Raw genomic sequence first — 17,602 nt, 5'->3', positions numbered from 1 at the left:
CCCTCACCCTGTTTAAGACACAATTCTCCGATTTCCCTATCCCGTTTGAGACAGAATTCGAATTTTTCAGACCCTTTCTAAGACATTTAACCCAAAATCACACCCTGTTTAAGACTAGAATGAAATAAGAATACGCTAGTTTCTTACTGTATTTTAATGCATTGGCAATCACAATCTGTTTAAGCCATTAGGTCATGTAGCGATACCTTGATTAAGACAGAAAGTGATGAAATAGATACCCCGTTCAAGACAAAACACCCTAAAAACCATACCCCATCGGGCCGCACGTCCCCGTTAAGTTCATATAAGGGAGTACCCCCCCCCCCCCCTGGGTCTAGATCATACCGAAAATTACGATCCATGAAACCATGAAATCATGAAACCCATGACACCATGAAACCAGTGAAACCATGAAATCATGAAACCATGAAACCATTGAAACCACGAAACCATGAAACCACGAAACCCATGAAACCATGAAACCCGTTAAACCATGACACTCGCGAAACCATGAAATCCGTGACACCATGAAACAGTGAAACCATAAAACCCGTGACATCATGAAACCAGTGAAACCATGAAACCATGAAACCATGAAACCCGTGACACCATGAAACTCGTGACACCATGAAACCCGTGAAACCACGAAACCAGTGAAACCATGAAAGCCATGACACCATGAAACCAGTAAAACCATGAAACCATTGAAACCGTGATACCTATGAGACCATTGAAACCACGAAACCTATGAAACCATGAAACCACGAAACCCATGAAACCATGAAACCATGAAACCATGAAACCATGAAACCAATAAACCAGTGAAACCATTAAACCATGAAACCATGAAACCCGTGACACAATGAAACAGTGAAACCATGAAACCCGTCACACCATGAAATCAGTGAAACCATGTAACCATGAAACCCGTGACACCATGAAACCAGTGAAACCAGTGAAACCAGTGAAACCACGAAACCCGTGACACCATGAAACCAGGGAAACCATGAAAACATGAAACCCATGATACCATGAAACCAGTGAAACCAGTGAAACCGTGAAACCATGAAACCCGTGACACCATGAAACCCGTGAAACCATGAAACCAGTGAAACCACGAAACCCGTGAAACTGCAAAACCATAGAAACCATGAAAACATCAAAACCACAAACCCTATCAACCCTACCCATGAACCAAAGAACCTTAGTTACTTCTTTAGTAAGTCTCCCTATAGAATGTCTCTAGCAGTCTTGGCCCGCCATCAACCTCAAAGGAGAAAGAGAGAAGACCCTGGGAACGAGGTTGACCCGCCATGTTTCTTGTATTGTATCACACACTTTCAAATGATTTACAACAATTGCTGTAAAAACAATCAATCTAACAAAACCAACAACAACAAAAACCAAAACAAACAAAGTGAAACAAAAAGTAAGGAAATTAATGTCACTGTTCAAAAATTATATTCTTCAGAGGGCTTCATAAACCAATTGGAGCTAGATTAAAAACAAGCATGTTTCTTTCGATTACCAAACAGCTAAATACTTGACAATGAACTCAAAACCAACCGTCATATATGCACAAACCTGGTATCGCCCCTGTGCACGTCACTCGGGTGTTGTCGATGTAGCAGCCAGGCCTCACTCTTTGATCGGTCGTGAGGCAGTAAAAATCGACGCCATTTTCTTTCCAGTGATCGCCGTCGTAATACAATTTACCATTCCATCTGCAAGCTTGATCATAGCAAACGTTTCTCTGTTAAGTTTCGATTTTTACAGATCTTCGGTACAATTATTAATAGTCAATAACGTGCATTTTAGCACACCCTTTCTCTTGCTATTTCAACTAAATAGACAGCTATTAAGACGTCACAATTTAAGCCGTCCTGTCATGTAATTGGTCACGTGACAGACAAACCATCAAAAAGTTGTCAAAGAGATGTTAAACGGATTGGTCGATGGCGACGGAGTGCGAGGCATAGATGGTTAATAACAGATTTTAATAAACCACGCACGAATCAGGGGCAGCCAGCGAGAGTATTTAAGCAAAATACTTCAATACTTCAATACTTGTGTAAGCTAACACAATTTGATCTCCTACGATTCTTAAACTGAAAATGTAAGTCGATGAACGTCTTTCAACGAAACCTTATTCCCCGATTTTTTCAGATTGTTTCAGGGCTAGGAGACATAATTTCTGTAAGATGTTTGCTTATTACTCCGTTGTTGTTTTTTCGGCCGATACTGTGATCCGTTCTTTTTAGCTTTGGATCATGGTCACAGATTAAGCTAAGTGCTAAAATAATTCACATTTTCCAATGAGTATTGTCAACTTTTTTGGTATAACAGTAACTCACCATTACAAACTCCTTTATTTGTCTTCATATATCTTGCCACATTGCATTCCGGTTGGTTGCAATGATCACTTGCGAGTCGATATCTCTTGGGAGTTAGGTTCCGGAATGATACAAACTTTACATTTCTTGAGCACTGAATCTTGCCGCTTATGCATGAGCACCACATGCAGGCACCAACAGACCACCTGGCCCCTTCAAAGTACTGGTTAGAATCCTCGTCTTGACACGTGACCTCTAATGATTAAATCAAACAAAAGGTGAGAATTAATGTTTTCAATAAAGAGAAATAAAACAAAAGTAAAACAAAAACAAAACAACACAACTAAAAACATAGGCTGTAGGTGTAGAGCGTGTGACACGCGTGTGAGTGGTGCGTGACGCGAGATTGTCTATACCGTGAAGAATGCCGGGAAGAGCGAGGACAAACCATGTGCTCATGGCTGATGTAATCGGACAGTACGCAGTTTGTACTTGTAATAAAACGTCGTTTACAGTTTAAGCTTGTGGAGTGTGTAACATTGGCGACCCTGCCAGGACTGTTGGGAGCTTTGTCTACGTTGAACCGTCGAGGATCGTTAATTTTGCAGCGTAACCGGCGATAACTGGACCGTGTTTCACCTCTGACCTGGGAAGTTGTGCAAAACACGAAGCGATGCTCTATTTACCGGAGAGAAATTTTTACTGTGTGTCAGTGGTTGGTGAGTAAGAAGTTTTGATTTGATAGACTATGGAGACTCTTGAGGCTCTTCAAATCAATTTGCAAGTGGCGTTTTGTGGCTTGAGCGAAGAAAAATTGAAAGATGTTTGTAGTCAAGTAAACATAACTTTGGCACCGGGAAGTAAAGGAAGACTGGTGTTTATTCAAGCACTAAATAAGTATCTCGAGACCGAATAACTGAACGAAACAAAACTCAAGGAATTGGCGTTGTATGTAGGCATGAAGGACAAGACGACAGAATCCAAGGTGAAAACAGAATCAGTCGAGAGTTCCGAAGCAGGCGGTTCAAAAACGGAACAACAACCAGTCCTATTGATTTCTAAGATAAAGAGAGACTTCAAAATTTCAGGCCAAATTGGCGACATCTCGCAGAAAGATCGCCTAAGTTTCTCATCGCTGGCGCATCAGATTGAACACGGATTAAGAAATGATTACAAAGAGGATGAAATCAAAGAAGCCGTGATAAAAGCCATAAACCCTGCTTTAAGTCTGAGGAGCTATTTAGAGGGAAAGTCGGATTTGACGCTTGCAAAAATGAGGCGAATCTTGCGTTCTCACTATCAAGAGAGAACAGCAACAGAACTATATCACCAGCTTAGTTCAACCGTTCAAAAAGTTACCGAAAAGCCTCAAGAGTTTCTTATCGTCTACTGGATTTGAAACAGAAGGTTTTGTTTGTATCACAAGAATCCGAGTCAGGGTTAAAGTATGACCCAGCTTTAGTGCATGGAATGTTTTTACATAGTTTTTCCATTGGCCTTTTGAGTGAAAACATAAAGTCAGATATGAAGTCCCATTTACAAAAGGACACCATTGTTGATGAAGAGCTATTTGAAGCACTGAATGTCTGTGTCAGCAACGAGACGGAAAGATTACAAAAACTTGGCTCGCGACTGACTCCCAAGGTGAATCCAGTACAAGAGTCTGAGGCTGCTGCTGATCGAGTCAAAGAGGGGGGGAAAGTGACCAGTTTGGATCAGGCACTACTCAAGGAGGTCAGAGAGCTGAAAGCAGAGATTGCTGCTGTCAGGGAAATGGTTGCCTCCCGACCACGAGTATCTAGACAGCCTTTTGCACAGCAACCTATGAGGTCACCCCCACAATGCAGAATTTGTCAACAAAATGGGGTTGAAGGGTTTTGCGATCATTGTTTTAAGTGTGGAATGAGTGGCCATTATGCACGTGAATATCGGGCGCGATCTCGTCAATGGAGTACAGGGTTACAGGGAAATGGACAGAGGTCACGCCCGGGGGACAGGGTGTGATCTTACAGGACAACCAGTGCCAGTGTGCTTATTGTGGAAGAGTGGGTGGTGCCCATGCATCATTCGATCGTTGTGCAGCTTGTAAGACCAGCAGATATTGTTCCAAGGGGTGCCAAGAAGAACATTGGCCACAGCACAAAGTCATTTGTAAGGCCATACAAGAACTGGAAAGGCGACAGGAAGATGAAGCTAAAAATGTACCTTTGAACACGACATTCGCTTGCCATCTAACCCCAAAACAGCAAGCAGGACTAACCAAACTGGTAGGACAGAGGTGCATAGTGAAATGTAGTATGCAAGGAATAGAGGTGGAGGCAATATGGGACACTGGGTCCCAGGTTTGTGTGGTATCGCGGGCATGGAAGGAGGCTTACCTTCCCCTGGAAAAATTAAAAAGTGTTGGTGAATTGTTAGAAGATGGGCAGGGGTTGAGTTTGGAGGCTATGAATGGGACTGACATTCCCTTCGATGGCTGGATCGAAGTGACATTTAGGCTATCTGGGGACTCGGATGAGCTGACCGTACCAGTGCTAGTGGGACAACAGGAACAGGAGTTACCCATTATTGGATTCAATGTAATAGAGGAGATTTTGAAGAAACACAATGGAGACCCCGTAGGTGTTTCTGAAAATATAATTCGACAATCTTTCCCCTCAATTCACTATTCCAAATTGGGGACATTTGTCAATATTGTTCGCACAAGGGCTCAAGATGCTGGCACGTCTGTAGTCAGGGTCTGCAAGAAAGATGTTATGGTTCCAAAGGGACAGTCAGTTAGAGCTAAGTGTCGTGTCCACCTCGGGCCTGTTGCAGAAGAATTGCCGATAATATTTGAGCCAAAGGAAGAAGGCGATCTCCCGGAGGGACTTCAATTATCTGAGGAACTGAGTAAGATAGCCCCGGGCACATCCAGCCAGGTTACAATCTTAGTACATAACAACATCGATAAGGACATCCTGCTGAAACGAAGAACCGAACTAGGTCAGATTCAAATGGTTAAGTCAGTGTTACCTATTCCGAAGCCGCCAGATCAGGAGCACATGCAGGAAGGAGATTCAGTTGATGCTTCCCCATCAGAGGAACAAGCACAGGAATTGTGGGACCCGCCTGTTGGCCTTAGCCATTTGGAAGGAGAACAGCAATCCATTGTTCGTCAAATGTACAGGAAGAGGCTGATGCATTTTCCAGAGACGAGAATGAAGTTGGGTGCATTGATAATTTGGAATTGGAAATCAATCTAAGTGATGACCAGCCTGTGCGAAAGAACTATGTGTCCATTCCAAAACCTCTTTACGGAGAAGTGAAGGAGTATATAGAAGACTTGATCAATCGCAACTGGATCAGCAAGTCCCACTCGGCATATTCTTCCCCCATGGTTTGTGTTCGGAAGAAGGATGGTAGTTTACGATTATGTATTGACTATCGAGAACTTAACAGGAAAACTTACCCTGAGCGCCAGCCAATCCCACGGATACAGGATATTCTGAATGGGCTGGGGGGTAATAAGTGGTTTACTGTTCTCCACCAAGGGAAGGCATATCACCAGGGCTTTGTTGCAGACAAGAGCCGACCCCTTACCGCATTCGTCACCCCTTGGGGGCTATATCAATGGAACAGGATCCCATTTGGTTTCATGAATGCCCCCGCAGCCTTTGAGAGATGCATGGAGGAATGCTTGCGCGGATTACGTGACGATATCTGTATTCCATACCTCGATGATATTCTAGTTTATAGCCGATCATTTGAAGATCATGTCAGAGATGTTCAACGAGTACTGCGCAGACTTCAGGAACATGGGATTAAATTAAAACCATCCAAGTGCAATTTCTTCCAGCAAAGGGTCAGATATTTAGGTAGGATCGTGTCAGCTGATGGTTACTCTTTGGACCCGGAGGATACAGAAGCAGTTCAGAAGTTGAAAAGTGAGAAACCAAACACTGTGGGGGACATCCGCAAGTTACTAGGATTCCTGGGGTATTACAGACAGTACATTCCAGATTTCTCACGAATCGCCAAACCCCTCTATGACCTTATGGCCGTATCGCAGAGTGCTAATCAAGGTGGTAAATCTAATGCTACAGCCGGGGGAAAACAACAGCTACCAAATAGCCACAGGATCAACTGGTCAGACGATCACCAGGAGAGATTAAACTTGCTAGTTGACTGTGTAACAAAACCACCAGTGATGGCTTTTCCCGATTTTTCCAAACCATTTGTACTGCATACGGATGCCTCTCATGAAGGCCTGGGCGCCGTGTTATACCAGGAGCAGGACAGGAAGTTGAAAGTTATCGGTTACGCATCAAGGACCCTAACCCCGGCAGAGAAAAACTATCACTTGCATGCGGGAAAACTGGAGTTTCTGGCTCTAAAATGGGCTGTGACTGAAAAATTTCGGGATTATTTATATTATGCTCCATCATTTGACGTCTATACAGATAATAACCCTTTAACGTACATATTAACTTCCGCGAAACTGTCTGCTGTTGGACATCGATGGGTGGCAGAGCTAGCTGACTTCAATTTTTGCCTGCAATATAGACCTGGGGAAACTAACATTGATGCAGATATACTATCTCGCCTACCGATAGACCCCCGAGAGTACATGGATAGCTGTACTGCTGGAATGGACAAGGAAGCCATTGATGCAACGATCCAGGGACTAACACACCAGAGAGCGGAAGAGATTCCGTGGTTAACTGCAGTCTCTGCGAATATTAGTATTGCAGACCAAGAGCCCATTGTCAGCGACTTAACTCTTACACAATTGGTACCAGGAGAAATTCAGCGAGCTCAGCGGGAAGACTCAGTCATTTCACAAATCATGCAATTCAAACAACAAGGATATCCCCCTAAGTTGACAGGCGGCAGGACCAGGGACAATGAGATAATTTGTTATATAAGAGAATGGAATAATCTTCACATTTCAGCAGACGGAACTCTGTGGCGCAAAACCAAGAATCGACAACAGTTAGTTCTTCCCCTAAAGTTCTGACAACTCGTTTACCGGGAGCTACACACTGAGATGGGTCACCTGGGTGTTGACCGAGTGTTGGATTTAGCTAGGTCCAGGTTTTACTGGCCCCGCATGCAACAGGACATCACTTATTTCATTACAAACAAGTGCGGCTGCATTCGGCACAAGAAACCAAGTACATCAGTTAGGGCGCCTATGGAAAGTATCACCACTACAGCACCCTTTGAAATGGTCTCGATCGATTTTCTTCACCTGGAAAAGAGCCAGAGAGGATTTGAGTATATTTTACTCGTAGTTGATCACTTCACAAGGTATGCTCAGGCTTACCCTACTCGAAACAAGACAGCACGTACTGTAGCCGAAAAACGTTGCAATGACTACATTCCGAGGTTTGGGTTTCCAGCTCGCCTCCATAGGGACCAGGGTGGAGATTTGAAAATCAGCTCCTGCGTCAATTAAACAAGTTAACTGGTGTCTCCAAGTCTCGCACAACGCCGTACCACCCCCAAGGAAATGGGCAAGTGGAAAGGATGAATTGCACGTTGTTGTCAATGCTCAGGACCCTTCCCGAATTGAAGAAGCGCAAATGGGACGAATCACTTAACAAGATGATTCATGCATATAACTATAGCAAACATGAGGCTACTGGATTCGCGCCATATTATCTTCTGTTTGGTCGCAATCCAAGACTACCCATCGATCTTATATTTAACTTCAATCAGGACAATAATGGTCGAGTTGACTATAATTCCTATGTGCGCAAGTGGCGGAAAGACATGAACGAAGCATATCAGATTGCTCAGAAGACTGCAAAGAAGGCTGCTAGACGTAGCAAAGATTACTATGACAGGAGAGTGTCAGGCGGAGTGCTTCAACCCGGGGACCGAGTGCTGGTCAGAAATTTAGCCGAACGGGGCGGCCCTGGAAAATTGAGATCACACTGGGAAGAGACCATCCACGTCGTTGCTGAAAGATTGGGAGGGGATAGTCCGGTTTACAGACTCAAGCCAGAGAATGGGCGTGGTCGCGGGAGGGTGCTCCACAGGAACTTACTTTTGCCTTGTGATGCGCTGGAACTTGGAAGCTCAGTAGTTGAACCTGTTCATCAGGCCAGGAGAACCATCACGAGCGCCGCATTGCCACCAAAGACAAGTGATGGGCTGTCCTCAGAGGACGAGAGTGATGACCTCACAGAAACCAGATTAGTGGGATATTCACGAGAGACGGGATCATCAAATTCATCATGCTCGGAGCCAAATGAGCCCCTAGACCAGGCCGAGATTGTTCCCACTACAGATGTCGACCTCATCATCGGGAGTGAAAATAAGTCAGTTGACGAGGAATTTTCGGATCTTGATGTCAGCACCGAGGAGAGCGTGTCAACCCGATCACAACGTCAGTGTAGGCCACCACAGATCTTCACTTACAACTCCCTAGGAAATCCGGAGTACCAGCGTGTCAATCCATTAGTTAACTACGTTCAGATGCCGTGGACATCGCCACTAGCTTTACCTGTTCCCTATCATGGACCTTTCTATTATTGGACCTGGCCACAGGTGCCTTATTTACCACTTTCCTATTGCTGACTATTCCGGGAAAACCAGTTGCGTCATCCAGGACCCAAGCTTGAAGATCATGGATAAGAGAGATGTTGTATGATTTCTTCCCATGAGAGGACTATGTAACATTGACCTTAACTCTCAGTTTAGTTTGTCATTTTTTTTTTCTAGCGTTTCGTTCGTCCATTTGTTTTGGGGGGCAGTGTGTAGAGCGTGTGACACGCGTGTGAGTGGTGCGTGACGCGAGATTGTCTATACCGTGAAGAATGCCGGGAAGAGCGAGGACGAACCATGTGCTCATGGCTGATGTAATCGGACAGTACGTAGTTTGTACTTGTAATAAAACGTCGTTTACAGTTTAAGCTTGTGGAGTGTGTAACATAGGCTATTTCAGTTTAACGAACGAGCGCGCAGCGCCAGTTTGATTTGAAATCACAAGCATGATTGCAGACAAAAAAATTGCACGACACAAAGATCAATTACCACTTTATTACAACTATTTTGAAATCACAGAGTTTTATTGTCAATATTGCATTCTATTTTTCTTACTTCATTTCCATTTCGATGGACTAAAGAAAGGATGCCATTTAGAGCAAAAAATGGTGCAATTTGGGAATAAATCGCACTGTTGAGAGCCAATCAGATTGCAATGATCAGCAGTGATTTCAAAATGGGTGTAAAAAGAAGTACTTAACCTTAATTTTGTTTATCTTTAGTCAGTGATTAGCTTCCACAGAAATGCACTGTATTCATATTCACATTTATTGATTCATAATGGTATTTGAACTGAGTGGAGTGCAATTTGGTCTGAAATCATACGCGTGATTTCAAAATCGAATAAGCGCTCAGCGCGAGTTCGATTTGAAATCACAAGCATGATTTCAGACAAAAAAATTGCACGACACAAAGTTCAATTACCACTTTATGACACCTATTTTGAAATCACAGAGTTTTATTGTCAATATTGCATTCTATTTTTCTTACTTCATTTCCTTTTCGATGGACTAAAGAAAGGATGCCATTTAGAGCAAAAAATGGTGCAATTTGGGAATAAATCGCACTGTTGAGAGCCAATCAGATTGCAATGATCACCAGTGATTTCAAAATGGGTGTAATAAATTCCTTTACGCATTCGTACATAAGTTGTTTAATGTATGTTGTGCAAATTACAATTACCTTATTACATTAAAGATTAAGTATACTACAACCCGCAGGTAGCTTAGCCTAATCGTGGCGGGTTACTAGCTGGGTGATAACAATTAGCTGAAAGGGAATGAAAACTCCTTTATCTTTTTTCTAGATTAGTCTGCCTGTCTCGAAGCAATTAAAGATGTCAAAATAATAATATATTATTACCTGAGGAACAGTTCTGGATAGTGAAATTTTGCAGGCAGTTGTTAGCACCTCTGCATTGTAAGCTTGATGATTCCAACTGACGGCCATTAGAACAAAAAGTAAGATTTCCTCTCATTTGATTTTTCATTTCCTGCAAAGCTGGAAAAAGACGAAAACTATACCAAACGCTGTATTTGATACCGACGTTTGCATTGTGTTAAAGACTACAAAGGGCACCTAAGCCAAACCTTTGGTACTCTAATGCTAGAGGATTGGTGAATTTGATTTTCAAACGCTGTAGTGGGCGAATAAGCCAACGACGCTAAGATGCATCCTAAAGGCTGGTTCTCATATAATCGCTACGATCGTTACGATCGCTGTGATCGCTGCAAAATGCGACCAGCCATCCCAGCGATCTTAATGATCGTAGCGATCACGATCGCTGACATAGAAAAATTTCTATCTCGACGATCGTAGCGATCGGTGTTGCGCGATCGTAGCAATCATAGCGATCAAAACGACCATATGAGAATTGGTTTCTGCGATCGTAGCAATCGTAGCGACTGGAAATATCCCATAAGTCATTACAACATTGGACTTTGTATCCCATAATTCAACACAAAAATGTAACTTCAGAAACATGTTAGCGATCGTAGCGATCATATGAGAATCAAAGCAATCGTTACGATCGTTATCATCGCTGGGATCGCTGGTCGCATCCAACAGTGATCATAGCGATCGTAACGATCGTAGCGATTATATGAGAACCAGCCTTAAGTACTGTTTCTGAACAATAGTATGCCATTATTCCAACAATGGGGTTTTGTTAAGAAACAATACTAGTAAGCAGAAGTAAGGTACATGTTAACTTAGGAGTTCTTCGTGAATCTGACCTCTGGGCGCTAGCCAAGTTTAGCGGAGTTTTGACGTTATAAAAACTAGGAAAAAATGAGAATGATGATTATTCAAGAAAGTGACGCAGGCATACTCGGAAAAAAGAAATCCGAGTGCTCCTATCAGGAGTCGAACCTAAGACCTTCCGATTACTAGTTCGGATGCTCTACCACTGAGCTACAGGAGACTCGTGGGAGCTAACACCATTAAACTAGGTTCATGGAACAAACATCCTGCATACTGCTAGGATTTGAATGTCGAACGTGTGGTATATGAGAGAAATGTGATGGTATATTTCCAGCCTGGTGAATGGGACAAACATCCTGCATACTGCTAGGATTCAAATCCTAGCAGTATGCAGGATGTTTGTCCCATAAACCTAGTTTAATGGCGTTAGCTCCCACGAGTCTCCTGTAGCTCAGTGGTAGAGCACCCGAACTAGTAATCGGAAGGTCTTATGTTCGACTCCTGATAGGAGCACTCGGATTTCTTTTTTCCGAGTATGCCTGCGTCACTTTCTTGAATAATCATCATTCTCATTCATTCACCAGGCTGGAAATATACCATCACATTTCTCTCATAGGAAAAAATGGTTGAGAAAAATGCGCGAGCTTTTCAAACCAAGCAGATCGTGGCGAAGCAACGAAAACCAAAGCGCGAAATGACCTCAGGAACTCAACTAAACTGCCCTGCAAATTGAATTCTAAATTGGCTTGGCTGCATTTTGCGTCAAATGACAGAGCCCTTAATACCTCAACGCTATATATCGTGGATACTCGTTAGTGGACACAAGAACGCAATACCTGGGCATTGTGAGGCACAGCAGATGTGGCCATTGTAGACATAACATATAGGTCTGGTCATTACTGCACACTGTCTCGACCGGCTAAATCCAGGGTGGTAAAAACTGCATCCTCCAGATTTCCAAGTTTGACCTTGAAAAATGATCCCACGGTCTTTCAACAATTCAACACCTGAAGACAAAAAAGGGACCAGTGTTAAATGCACAGACCACCGATAAAATATAATTGCATTAATTAGTAATAGTAAGTTAAATGTGTCCTTTGGTTTCACTACAAAGACCAGGGAGACTCCCGCTTAATCCCTTTTATGGTATTTGAAGTATCATTCAACATGGCTTTATGTTTTTTCCTTCTACCGTTGGATAATAGTATACACCACAAAGTTGACGCCAAAAGTGAAAATTATAGTCTGTTTGTAAGAACAAAATATTTTTCAGATATTTAAAATTGAAGAGGTCAATCCTCGTCACTTCATGCTGTAATTTTCAAACAAAAACTCGTGAAATTTATACAAACAGTTTAGTCTTTGAACTACAATAGGGCAAATGGTACCCAGTCTACCTAAAATATAACATATAAACGTTCCTACACATTGGAGGTCAATATCAAAAGTTTTAGTTCTGCCAGAAGTTCAATTGAGTTTCGTCACCACCCCTCTTTTTGTCTGGTGGATTTTTGTGGTCTTCTCTTCTTCTGCAGGGAAACCGTTCCAACGTTTGAACGAAGTAGAAACTTCTATCACATAAAACAATTGGTGAGTAGACAGAAATTTCCTAACATGATTTTAGGAGGAAAAAAGAGTTTGGATTTGGGAATACGTTAACGATTTGATTCGATTTTGCTCGTATAATAGGCGTGTATTTCAACCTCTTCTACTGCTGCTCTGTCTAACTCATCGCAAAACGGTTACGTCACAACGGTTAAATAAATAAAATAAACTAGTAATAATCAATGATTAGGCAGTGCGTTTGATGATCTCGATCCCAGGCTCTCTCTCCTTTGCCAAGTTGGTGATGATGCCATCCGCTCCTGAATAATCTGCAGGAGACTTACTCATACAATCTCGACTCCAATCTGTGTATGACGTGTGTTCTTTCGAACGCAATAAGTAACTTTATTTAAGTGTTAAAGTATTTAGCACTGTAGCGCCATTGAAATAAATATACAAACTCAACATAACATTTGTTGAAAATCCCAGATGGTGGGAAGCAAACCAGTTAAAAACGGGGCTCCGTGAAACAAATCCAAGAGCGGGGCTTGAACCCGGGACCTCCGAATTACAAGTCCGGCGCTCCAATCACTAGGTCACGACGCCTCCCGTACTTACGTAATCTTAAAAGCCGTAAAAAATAATCTGGTCTCAGTTTGTGGAGTTACAACCAGTAATTCTCACCTTCGCATCGCTCCCTGTTTTCTCTTATAAACTTGAGGACCTTGCAGGATGGCTGTGTGCAGTTGTCTTCTTGTTTATAGAAAGCGCCAAAAAATCCTGGAAAGTTGATCGTCAAGGTTCTTTTGCATGTTACCAGTCCTGCATTGCAGCGGCAACTGAGGCACTTGGACACTTTCCAACCATTTTGGTCTTTTATCAGAAGTGTACCTCCTTCTTCGTCTTTACAGTTCACTAAAATCAAGTCATAATAAAATTGCAATAAAGAAATAGGAAATGCCTAAAGGAATTTATAACTCCTTTCTTTCTCTTCGTCAAAGTTATCTTAAAAAACTAGAAATGTACACACCTTAATCAGTGTGACACGTTCATGTTAAGCAGGCCGTCTATCCCTCAAAACTCTACCCCTTAACTACATTGTACCGAAAAATGAACTCTAGTGCTTAACTTTCCGATAAAACAGGCACACACACCTTTGACGAAGTCCCTCCCAAATAGTTACTTGTTATTTTTTTAACAGATCCCAACAAGATCATTAAATTTTTGTGAGAAAAAACATGGCAGCATCCTTTAGTCTGGCCGGCTCATGGTGCTGAATTAAATTTTTCACAGCTAGAATAAACTTTGAAACGTAAAAATCACTCTTTTGTCAGAATTGGTACCAGAAAATGAATTTCAGCCACGCCCGTAAACAAGATTCTTGTACCTATAAAAGGTTGTTTTAAATTCCAACCAATCATGTCTGTCATTTTGACATCGAATCCCCTTACTATAGCTTTAAAGTTGAGTGGTATAATTCCTTGTGTTTTTTATCATAAAGTCCTAGGAGGAAGACGAGACTATACAACCTTGTGACAAAAGAAACTCTACCAATGGAATCATTGCAAGACATCGCTACAATCCAGTAAAATGGAAAACGAAACAATAATACAAACATCGTGGCGTTTATGCTCTTGGGACAGTGGGCCATGGCCATTTTCGAGTTGCTGTGAACCTCATTATGAAAGCGAGGTTAAGTGCAAGCTTTACAAATAAAAATTAGTTTTGTTGCACATGACGAAGACTAATTTTCATAATAAAAACTTTGCACTTAGCCTCGCTTTCGTAATGAGGTTCAAAGCAACTCGGAAATGTCCTTTTTGAAAATACCGGGACCTTTCCGATTTTCATTGATTTTTGGTGACTTTAATTAGTCAATTTTAGGTCCCAGAATCTATAAACTTCTATCTGGAGAAGAATGATTTCAATGTACATTTGGTATAAGCTGTATACTTTATAAAGTATGCTTAACAATGGCCAGTTGGCGATATCTACCGTTCCCACAGTCTTTCTCGTCTGATCCATCCGGGCATTCATCGATCCCATTACAGCGGTGAATATTCCAAATGTAAAAGCCCCTGAGTGCACATTCGGTCAGCATTGCTCTGTTATCACGAAAGGCTGAGCAGAAATAAAACAAAATTATAACTCTTTGAGCTGAACATCAAAGTTACGGTACTTGATACAGGCAAACGAAAGTATGTGGTACTTGTTTTTTAACTCCATGTTTCACAAACAACAGAAGAAAATTTCACATTTCTAAGCAGCCGTTTACAAACCCTTTTCGGACTCTTCCAATGGTGTCCCGAATACTGCCAGAATATTTTGAAAATATGTTATTTTTTCTCAGAAAAATTTCCGAAGATTTACAAAGTTGTCGAGGATTACCGAGGAAGATCCGAAGATATCACTGCACTCTGCGCAACTTTACTTCGTGTCATCCCAGAAAGATTACTATTACATTTGCAACCCACCTTTGCAGGAACTTAAGGCCATTGCTGTTTTGGTCGGAATATCACACTGTTGACACGTAGGATATTCAGCAACTTTGTACAATCCATACGTTATATTGACATCATATCTAGTGCAGTTTATACTGCCATTGACGCATACGCATTCCACACAGGACCCGTTCAACCAAGTCTCAAAATCGTTTCGAAAATTTCCGCTAGCATCTAAGCATACGGGGTCGGGTAGTTTGCTGCATATTACTGAGTTGTCTTGAGTACAAATGCAAATTGTTCTGGGATCCTCCAGCCAAAATTCACCTCTTTGTCTTGTATTTTGTTGTCCATCGATGCGTGGACCGGTACAAGTACACGTGGATAAGTCGCTTGGTTTCCATGCATCACCAATTTGGTGTATGTTTCCGTCGTGATCCCGACAGTTTGGAGCTGAAGTGTAAAATTGCAGAAAGCAAGAAAGCACTTAGAAGGCAAACAAACAGAGTGTTGTGTCAGGAAGCAAAAATATCATTAGGCGAGTCGACATTGAGCGATCGAACCAAGTATGAAAACGTTATATCCGTCCGATTTAGACTGATAGAACGTATGAAGATCGACTGTGGGACAAACGTTAATCTTAATATACATTAATGAATAAATCCCGCGCACTGAAATCCCGTTGACCGAAAAATTTGTCTATGCTGCTCTTAATTTCAGTCGACGTGAAACTTTACCCATTTGGGTCGGCCCAAATTGCAATTGCAAGTTCGTCTTATGTGAAGTTCGACGCTTGACCCGGGCCTTAGTCTGTGAGTCAGGTATTCAGTCTGTCAGTCATGCAGGCAGTCATTCAATAAATCGAGCCAGTCACTGAGTGAGAAAGGAGGAATTACGACAAAAAACTAATTAGATACCGTTACCTTGATTTAGTATAAATGGTTTCCTTTCGAAGCCGACAACAGAAAAAATGTGGATAAAGCAAATTTCAGATAGAGTACTACTAGGGTATTTGCAATTACAGTAGAATGTGCCATCCAGCTGTGTAAATATATTACCTCCTTTTACGATGAAAATCCTCTGGGACTGGTGTTTCATCTCAACAACAATGAAAATACTCATAAGCATGTTTTTTACGGACGCTCAGAAACGAGCAGTCTTGATGGTGTCCGTTATAACAGAAGTTGAGTGTAGTCAATAGTTATAAAATGTCAGTGCCCGAGTTTTGATACTTACGCAAGGTAAATACCGGTGGAGGAGCTGGAGGAATGGTTACGTTTAGTTGAGCTGGAAAGACACAAAATTTCTTAATAGGTTTCATGAACAAGTATTTACTGGAAAATCTTAAGCAGCATGCATGGCTATCTAGTAATGAGTTTACAAACATCTTCTCAGTAAATATGTCTACAAATTTAGAATGAGCCAACCCCCCAAGGGCACCATGTGTAAATACCTTGAGGTTTGTGTGTGAGTGTGCGAACCACAGCTTCCAATTTTTAACTTTTAGACCAAAATATCTACAATCAAAAGCGGCGAACGTCCAAAATCCATGCCCTATTTCCATCCCTTTTGTAAAATAGTCTCAATTTTAGACAAAAATAATCACATTCTACTCTCTGTTGAAGACGAAAATACTAAAGCAGCCATAATGAACCTTTTAACTCGAACATCATAGCTTTTGTGGACACATCCTCACCTCCTCCTGACACCTTACCAGTCCCCTGCGTTCCCTACATTAGATAATAGAATGCCCTCTCTTCTATTATTGTTAAAATGAATTATAGGGGAAAAACAAAACCACTTTATAAGCAGGCATATGATAAATTAAGGATAAAATGATTGAATTGTAAAAGAAGAAGCATGAAATACGTTAGCAATTCCTCTTTCAACCCCTACAGGCTATGAGCAGGAGAGTATCCTCTCTTGTTAATTAAAAGTAAGGTACCTTTCGTGTGGACAAATATGACGATGGAAATGAAGACAAAAAGATATTTATCTTGTTCAGCCATCACGCTCACGGCTTAATGGTCTGTTGTGAAGAAAAAGGCAAAAAAAGATTGAGCTACTGATCTGAATCATGGGGAAAAAATCTGTGAAAATTTTAGGCATGGCATAAAAATTTCTCCACAATCAACCTACGTACTTTTTTGTCGTTAACTGTGTTTTGATTTTATGGCATCAGAATTATAAATTCAAACAGCAAGAGGCCCTTATACCTTACACCCTACTTTTCTAATAAGTATTTCTTTAGAAGTTTCCTTTACTAGGCAAAGTCCTTTTGCTCCGGCCGCATTTCGACTTCTCTTTGCGTCTCGCTTGTATTTTGATACATTACGTTTTTCTAAGACGAATCATGCTGTTTTTCACATAGACGCTCATTACAATTATTTTAAATTGTCATGTACAAAAATACAGTGGCACTACCTGCTAGAGAGAGCATGCACCTGAAAATATTTAAAAAATAAAATTCCCAAGTCTAAGAGTTTTGTCTTTCAAAAGGGGCGATCTGCAACGTCAACAACATCTCATATAGGTGGATTGCATTGC

At 41.7% G+C, this 17,602-nt stretch overlaps 1 long non-coding RNA gene and 1 pseudogene across 2 annotated transcripts in view; both read right to left on the bottom strand.

Moving 5' to 3' along the window:
- The window catches only part of LOC146457220 (uncharacterized), a 61,335-nt pseudogene that overhangs the window by 32,372 nt on the left and 11,361 nt on the right, over positions 1-17,602 (bottom strand). The window contains exons 2-10 of the transcript XR_014858574.1: positions 17,001-17,084; positions 16,292-16,342; positions 15,089-15,508; positions 14,610-14,735; positions 13,299-13,529; positions 11,906-12,076; positions 10,230-10,367; positions 2,355-2,588; positions 1,585-1,731 (exon numbers count right to left, since the gene is read on the bottom strand). The product of XR_014858574.1 is annotated as an uncharacterized LOC146457220 (transcript). The remainder of the gene's footprint in view (positions 1-1,584; positions 1,732-2,354; positions 2,589-10,229; positions 10,368-11,905; positions 12,077-13,298; positions 13,530-14,609; positions 14,736-15,088; positions 15,509-16,291; positions 16,343-17,000; positions 17,085-17,602) is intronic.
- LOC146457221 (uncharacterized) overlaps positions 1-17,602 on the bottom strand; it is a 176,522-nt gene that overhangs the window by 152,138 nt on the left and 6,782 nt on the right. The window lies entirely within an intron of this gene.

Source organism: Pavona decussata, unplaced genomic scaffold, assembly GCF_977016875.1.
Source record: "Pavona decussata unplaced genomic scaffold, jaPavDecu1.1 SCAFFOLD_245, whole genome shotgun sequence".
Lineage (NCBI taxonomy): Eukaryota > Metazoa > Cnidaria > Anthozoa > Scleractinia > Agariciidae > Pavona > Pavona decussata.
The sequence above is the reverse complement of the archived record's forward strand: the minus strand, read 5'-3'. Positions and strand labels throughout refer to the sequence as shown.